Source organism: Palaemon carinicauda, chromosome 38 (genome assembly GCF_036898095.1).
Source record: "Palaemon carinicauda isolate YSFRI2023 chromosome 38, ASM3689809v2, whole genome shotgun sequence".
In the NCBI taxonomy this organism is placed as follows: Eukaryota; Metazoa; Arthropoda; class Malacostraca; order Decapoda; family Palaemonidae; genus Palaemon; species Palaemon carinicauda.
Genome location: NC_090762.1, coordinates 65,176,302 through 65,183,524, shown reverse-complemented (window position 1 = coordinate 65,183,524; position 7,223 = coordinate 65,176,302). Strand labels below are relative to the sequence as shown.

At 34.7% G+C, this 7,223-nt stretch overlaps 1 protein-coding gene across 1 annotated transcript in view; it reads right to left on the bottom strand.

Annotated features, from left to right (window-relative positions):
* The window catches only part of LOC137630694 (uncharacterized), a 27,998-nt gene extending 23,622 nt beyond the window's left edge, over positions 1 to 4,376 (bottom strand). Inside the window, exon 1 of the mRNA XM_068362325.1 lies at positions 3,645 to 4,376. The gene's annotated coding sequence lies outside the window, so the exon portion shown is untranslated. The remainder of the gene's footprint in view (positions 1 to 3,644) is intronic.
* Between the last annotated feature and the right edge of the window lie 2,847 nt (positions 4,377 to 7,223).

The window sequence follows — 7,223 nt, the reverse complement described above, 5'->3', positions numbered from 1 at the left end:
GCAGAGGCAAGGGACAGTGACCGTGCCCTAGAGACTGGCCAGATATACACATGATCAATGCCAAGCCCCTTTTTCTTCAAGCAAGGACCAGGGATGGCCAGGAAATGGCTGCTAACGATTCAGCATGTAGACCTATAGGCTCCCTCCAAACCTTAATACCTAGTTCACAAGAACGGTGAGGTTGCAGACATTACAAGAAACTCGATCGTGTGCGAGTTACGAACTTACGTCTAACAGATCACCAAGCAGGGATGTTTCGGACACTTTTTAAAATAGAATGATAGTTTTTGTATCATAAGTTTACCAACCGAAAGTTAAACCATGACAATCGTGAAGCTTTTGATAAACATTCTCCGGTATCATCCTCTAGCAATGTTCTTTTTCAATCCTGACAAGAGTATATTTTCACCTTTCTATATTAGAGAATGCTTGAATTGTCCTGTCACCTTCATATCAGAAGCGATGAAAATGAAGGCTAGTGCCATCAGTGCACCTCACGCGGTGTATTGTATGTATTACTTTCTTTGCAGTGTTCATTCGAGCCCTAGCTGCACTTGCTTTATATGCCTCTACTTCACTATCATTCCACTTCCTGGAATGGCCTCACAGGCGCAGCTCCTGGCTAAACTATCCCCCATTTTTCTCAAATTCTTCCATTCTAAAAATAAATGGAGTCTATTTGGATAAGACGGTGAATATCCGGGACCTGCTCCAGCTCCTGGCTTTATGACTTTAACCTCCTTCTCATTCAAGGGATTCAAAGTATCAGTCTGCAGACCTTTATAGATGTTTCGAATCAAAATACGGTAGGTCGAGCATAAAATTCCGTAGTAAAATAGAAACATATCCAGCAGTGAAGAGAAATAAGTGTCCATGAAGTTATTTAAAATGTGACCGTTTCGATATTATTAATCGATTGATTGATTGATTAATTTGAGGTTTTCTTGCATCCTGACATCCAATGTCATTGACGCCGATGTCGTTTATTGTAAATAGAAATAATAAAAGAATATTTATTTAAAACCATAAAAGCAAAGATGTCATTTTAAAAGTTAAATATCTTTCAGAAGACCTGCTTATTTATCGAAGTGATGCCATTTTACATTTTCTGGGTTGTGTTATTCTCATTCTTAGTTGCCATTATTATTATTATTATTATTATTATTATTATTATTATTATTACTTGCTAAGCTACAACCCTAGTTGAAAAAGCAGGATGCTGTAAGCCCAGGGGCCCCAACAGGGAAAATAGCTCAGTGAGGAAAGGAAACATGAAAAATAGAATATTTTAAGAACAGTAACAACTTTAAAATAAATATTTCCTATATAAACTATGAAAACTTTAACATAACAAGAAGAAGAGAAATTAGATAGAATAAAGTGCTTGAGTGTACCCTCAAGCAAGAGAGCTCTAACCCAAGACAGTGGAAATGATACAGAGGCTATGTCACTACCCAAGACTAGCGAACAATGGTTTGATTTTGGAGTGTTCTTCTCGTAGAAGAGCTGCTTATCATAGCTAAAGAGTCTCTTCTACCCTTACCAAGAGGAAAGTAACCACTGAATAATTACAGTGCAATAGTTAATCCCTTGAAAAGAAAATGTGTTAATTTTCCCTGTCCATTTATCAACCTATTTATCTTATTCTTTTTTATTTGGATGTTTTTCTTTTTAGATGCTGGCCTTTTAAAGGTGGTTTGTTATTCTGTCTTTTAACATGGAGCTTACAGTATGCTAAAATTCAGATGACGATGGCAATCGTGTTACATAACTTAGTGGGTACATTTGAATGAGCAATGAAAAGCAATAATTGTATTAATTATAATGACATACATACATGGTACCTGTGATTAATCACAGAGAGAGAGAGAGAGAGAGAGAGAGAGAGAGAGAGAGAGAGAGAGAGAGAGAGAGAGAGAGAGAGAGAGAGAGAGAGAGAGAGAGCATGGGGTTGAAATAAATAGACCTGCTAAACCTTGTGAGAACGACGGTCTTAACAAAATCGAATTTGTACTACTCTCTTCTCGGGTGAAATCTGCATCGTAAAAACCCACAATGATGTCTAGATATTTCTTCGATTTGTTTTCATCATTCTTCGCATTTTATCTTTTCTTCCTCACACTTTGGTCGTAGTAGACAAAATCGATCTTCGAAATTTAACAGTAACAGGACTTATGCGAAATTTTTCTTTAAGAGATGCGTTCTTAATCAAAGAAATCCCAGATTACCTGTCATTCCTTATTTCCAATTAAGGAAGCGCCTGGCAACCATATGGCCGCTGACAAAATCACTTGTGAAGGTGACTCCCATCTCCCGTAGGAAATAGCTGATATCACAGACATTTGCTGAAACCGAGTCCTACAGGATGTTGATGATCGAGAAAAAAAAAAAAAACTGTCCGATAGTTTACTAATCGGCTGGACTAAAACATCTAGTGACAATGAAATGAGTCTAGGGAGAGTAAGAATAAGTTAGCTAGCAAAATGTAAATGAAATTTGTATATAATAAAAAGTGGAATCAGCTGGTGATTTTCAACTTGTTCCATCTAAAAAGAAACTGACATTTTTCTCGTGTTCTACCTTTTAAGGTAGTGTTGGGGTTTTTCGTGGATTATTCTTTATTTTGTTGTATGCCCATTTTCTTGATTTAGTTAATATGCATTAATCCTTGGTCGAACTCATACCAAACTGGATATTTTGCAAATATCTTGTTGTGAACTGAACCTCTTCTCATGTATAGATAATTGAAAATCAGTCGCCACCTCGGTTATAGTATTCATGCCATACATTTATTTCTCCAATCTCAAACTTATGCTTTATCATTTTTTTTTGTCCCTGAAGATGAACATAAAAAATTCATCGATAATGAGGAAGTCTTATTAAAAAGGGAAAAACTAATATTGACCTATCGATCCATCCTAATGTCATAATTAACGTAAAGATGGAATCTTCAACAACATGGAAGTTACAAGATACGCATATTGTAATTTGCAACGCTGTCGGAATTTAAACCACAGTCATTTAATCGAAATGAAAAAATTCTGTTTATTCAAGATGATTTCCCTTATCAGTTTATCATAAAATCATTTACTAGTTTTTACTGTATTATCATTGTTATTAAAAATATTTCGTCATATTTCTTTTTATAACTACAATATGGTCTGTTATACATGAAAGGATTCTCAGTTCATAGATTGATGCCATAATTCGTTTAATTTCCTAATGTAGGGAAATATGAGAAAAAGATAAATTGAAAGGTGTATTTCCGTTTGGAACTCAACCACGAGTCGCACATAAAAATATCCCTTGAAAAATGACGTGAACATTCTTCCTTAAGTTTTCGCAGGTCTTTATTAATAAAAGAATATTTTTATGCAATCTCTCATGAAAGGCCATAATTGTGATAAAATTAATGTTAGACCACTAATCAGATGAATAGTATTATGCCCAAAAAATTTCATCCCCCCCCCCCAGATTCTCAACTTTGCGGCTTTCGCCAAAAATGATAATGATAAAATAAGAATATAATGTATTTAGAGTGAAGGTATTATGTACTTCATTAAATGTCCTTCTTTTTATCATCCACAAAGTCAGTATGGACATTTTAAAAAGAAATAACAATTCACGACCAAATGTGACCTTACCTACTTTTTTTCTCCTTTTGATTAGTTAATCACTTTTCGCATACCAGGCACTGAGTCATCCTATTTCCAACAAGGAATTATATCCGTCATCGACGCACAATTATGGGTACAAAGAATTATTACCGAGAATTCACTTTGTAAATTGTATTATAGTTCTTATGAACTGCCATATTAGAGTATCAATATTTGCTTTCCAAATTCAAAATATGGTTATCACGTTTCTCTTTTAGAATATGTCCAAAACTTTCATTTGTATCATGTCAGTCAAGCATTCCTGTTATATAAGCAAGAACTTGAAGACCCGTGAGGAATGTGTTTGACTGTAAGGCCATCTGTCACGGGAAAGAAACTCTCATTTCTGTCCAAAATCAACGAGCAGTCGTCCTTGGTTGTGATCAAGACGATGGAGAATAGACTAGCTGAGCTCTGTTCTGAGTGTTGAGTGATCGACTCTAACCACTCACCACCTTTATCGCTCCCTCCCCAACCCTGATCCCTCCTTCGTGTGGGCTTGGCACTACTAGTACTGCCTCCCAGAAATTCCCATTCAAATCTTTTCTGCGCTTGCTCGGCTCCGGCGCTAGGCGTTCTGCTAAACATGATTAAGAGAGATTTCTATTGCTCACAGAGTCACATTGCCCCCACTTCTCCCTCTCTGATATGAGTGTATTAAAATGCGTTGAAAGATTGAATTAAGTTTATTGTGGTTTGTTTACTTAATGAAGAAACGATTAGCTCGGCTAAATAAGACATTGTAGTTCCTTTTTCCATTTTTTTTTTTTTTTTGCTGAAATATTTAGAATTTCAAGCAATAAAATTGGTCCATTTTCATGAAGTTATTCATAGTTTGGATATAATGCGAGATTTTTATCAGTTGCTATATAGAGCTCTGTTATTCTTTTATTCATTGCTATTTGTTATCAACAGATACTAGGACTACTTGATGTTATGGTGGTTGTGGCCTTTTGGTAACTTCTCTGCCTGGTGATCGCCAGACTGGGTTCGAATTCCGCTCAAACTCGTTATTTCTTTTTGGCCACTACAACCTCACCATTCTTGTGAGCTAAGGATGGGGGGTTTGAGGCAGTCTACTTGCTGAGTCATCAGCAGCCATTGCCTGGCCTTCCCGGGTCCTAGCTTTGGTGAAGAAAGGGCTTGGGCGCTGATCATATGTATATATGGTCAGTGTAGAACATTGTCCTGCTTGCTGGGGCGATGTCACTGTCCCTTTCCTCTGTCATTCATTAGCGGCCTTATACCTTTGAAATTAGTTTCTGGTATAACAAGGAAAGGAAATTATGATGCTTGAAAATATATGATTGTTCATAGCTATGCGGGTTATTTTATTGTCTTAATTATCAGGTCCCGTATTTATATGGGTATAAAAACTCCCTATTTGACCTCCACTCTTATTTTCCTCCAAACTTATTTGAAATAGACGGGTAATTAGTGTCTCAAAGTGTTCTATTGACATTCTCAAATAAAAAATATACTTAATGAAGAGAATTCTGATTTAATTGAAAATCTTTGTAACCGCATGACATCCTGTATTATAACCACGAAAATCACCATTAATATAAAAGAATTTCTCATTTATAAAATTTCATTCACAATTCTTTGTCAAAATGACACGATTTGAAATATTAACGAGTCCATGGTCAGCAATTACAGCTGCTCTCGTCATCTCCACATCCAAAATTTCCAATATCCCGAATTCACCCCGTAGTCAGTACAGTATCTTGTTTTTCTGTCTTGAAAATTTATTACAATTTTATTTTAACGTGCATTCCTTTGTCAGTGAAAGCCAACTAAGACAGGTATCTGTCACGTATGTCATACGTTCCCCATTATAACAAATGGCTTCTCGAATTTCAAGATGAGATTTCAAAATGATATGAGGAGTCCACCCTCCCCTTTTTGTGTTACCTCAGCGTCTATATATTGTTACCTCAGCGATGCGTGGAATGTTTATTTTGCTTATACCAGTTATTCAAGACACGACGACCGATTATATATATATATCTATATATATCTATTTATAGATATATATATATATATATATATATATATATATATATATATATATATATGAATATATATATATATATATATATGAATATATATATATATATATATATATATATATATATATATAGAATATATATATATATATATATATATATATATATATATATATATATATATATATATATATATATATGAGAGAGAGAGAGAGAGAGAGAGAGAGAGAGAGAGAGAGAGAGAGAGAGAGAGGAGAGAGAAATAATGTCATTGCGATGAGATAAGTAATCGTCAATGTTGTCTCGGTTTTAATTACCATATGAGGGTTGACGTTTTGATAAATTGCTGATAACCTCTCTCTCTCTCTCTCTCTCTCTCTCTCTCTCTCTCTCTCTCTCTCTCTCTCTCTCTCTCTCTCTCTCTCTACGATATATTTTAGTTAAAAAGAGTATGAAATGTTGAAAAGATTCAGAGGTCCAAGTGTGGCACGGAATGTCTATTACTGTGAGTAGCCTTTAGACATCACGAAACTCTGATGAACTGAAACTATGGAAGTAGATTCAGCAGCTCTAAAAAAGACTTTTATTTATTCGGTCTTTGTGAAACTTGAAAGACAACTTCTTCTTCTTCTTCCTGTAAAGACCAAATAAATATGGTTTCCATGACGAACAATGTTTGTCTCGTGAAAATTAATATTCAAATAAATTTAGGATGTAGGTCTATATTTCTGTGTGTAGTATAAAAATAAGCTTGTACGTGAAATTAATTAGTTTTTCTTCCTTTTAACCATAAGAATGAATTTTCTTATGTCGTATTTATCTTGCTTGTTTATGAAATACTACTTTTAAAAAATAGCACGAAGGATAATTGAAGTGTGATGTAATACACGCTCAAAAAGCTTATCGAGAATTATTTTAGAATAAGATTATTTTGTGTAAATTTATGAATTGTGGAGACATATCAAACAATTTTAAAATACAATGATGCATCTTGAAAATGTCTTGATTTCAACCAAATAAAATAATCAATTAAAAAGCGAAACCACTATCTATAAGGCATTCGCTCCAAATGGTTTCTTGAAATGTTAAAGAAATATTTAAGCAAACAATATAATAATCAATTCTCCGTTCAAAATTACACTTCCATATGATCGAAGTAACATTGCACGACCCATTATTACGCCAACTCCACAGTGTTAAGAAAATATCTGACGAGCAGTTACATCCATGCCAACTACATTCATTAGTTACGTGTTTGTGTGCCTGGAAAGACAGCTCCATTACACCTCGTTAGGAAGACTTTAGATTGGTGGCCGTGTTCATTGTTATGGCCTCATTAAGACTAATTCACTTGTTTTGAAAGCTTGGAAGTATTTTGTAGTGACAAAGAATGAGTCTCGTGTTTATTTTGTTTTATGGTATATGTATTATAATCCTGTTGATGAGATCAAAAGTTTGATCAACCATCTTTTTCTCATTTATTGACTACTGGCAGATGGGGCCCTGTTGAGCCACCCTATCATTTAAATGTGTGGCATTTTACAGGAAGAGAACTAAA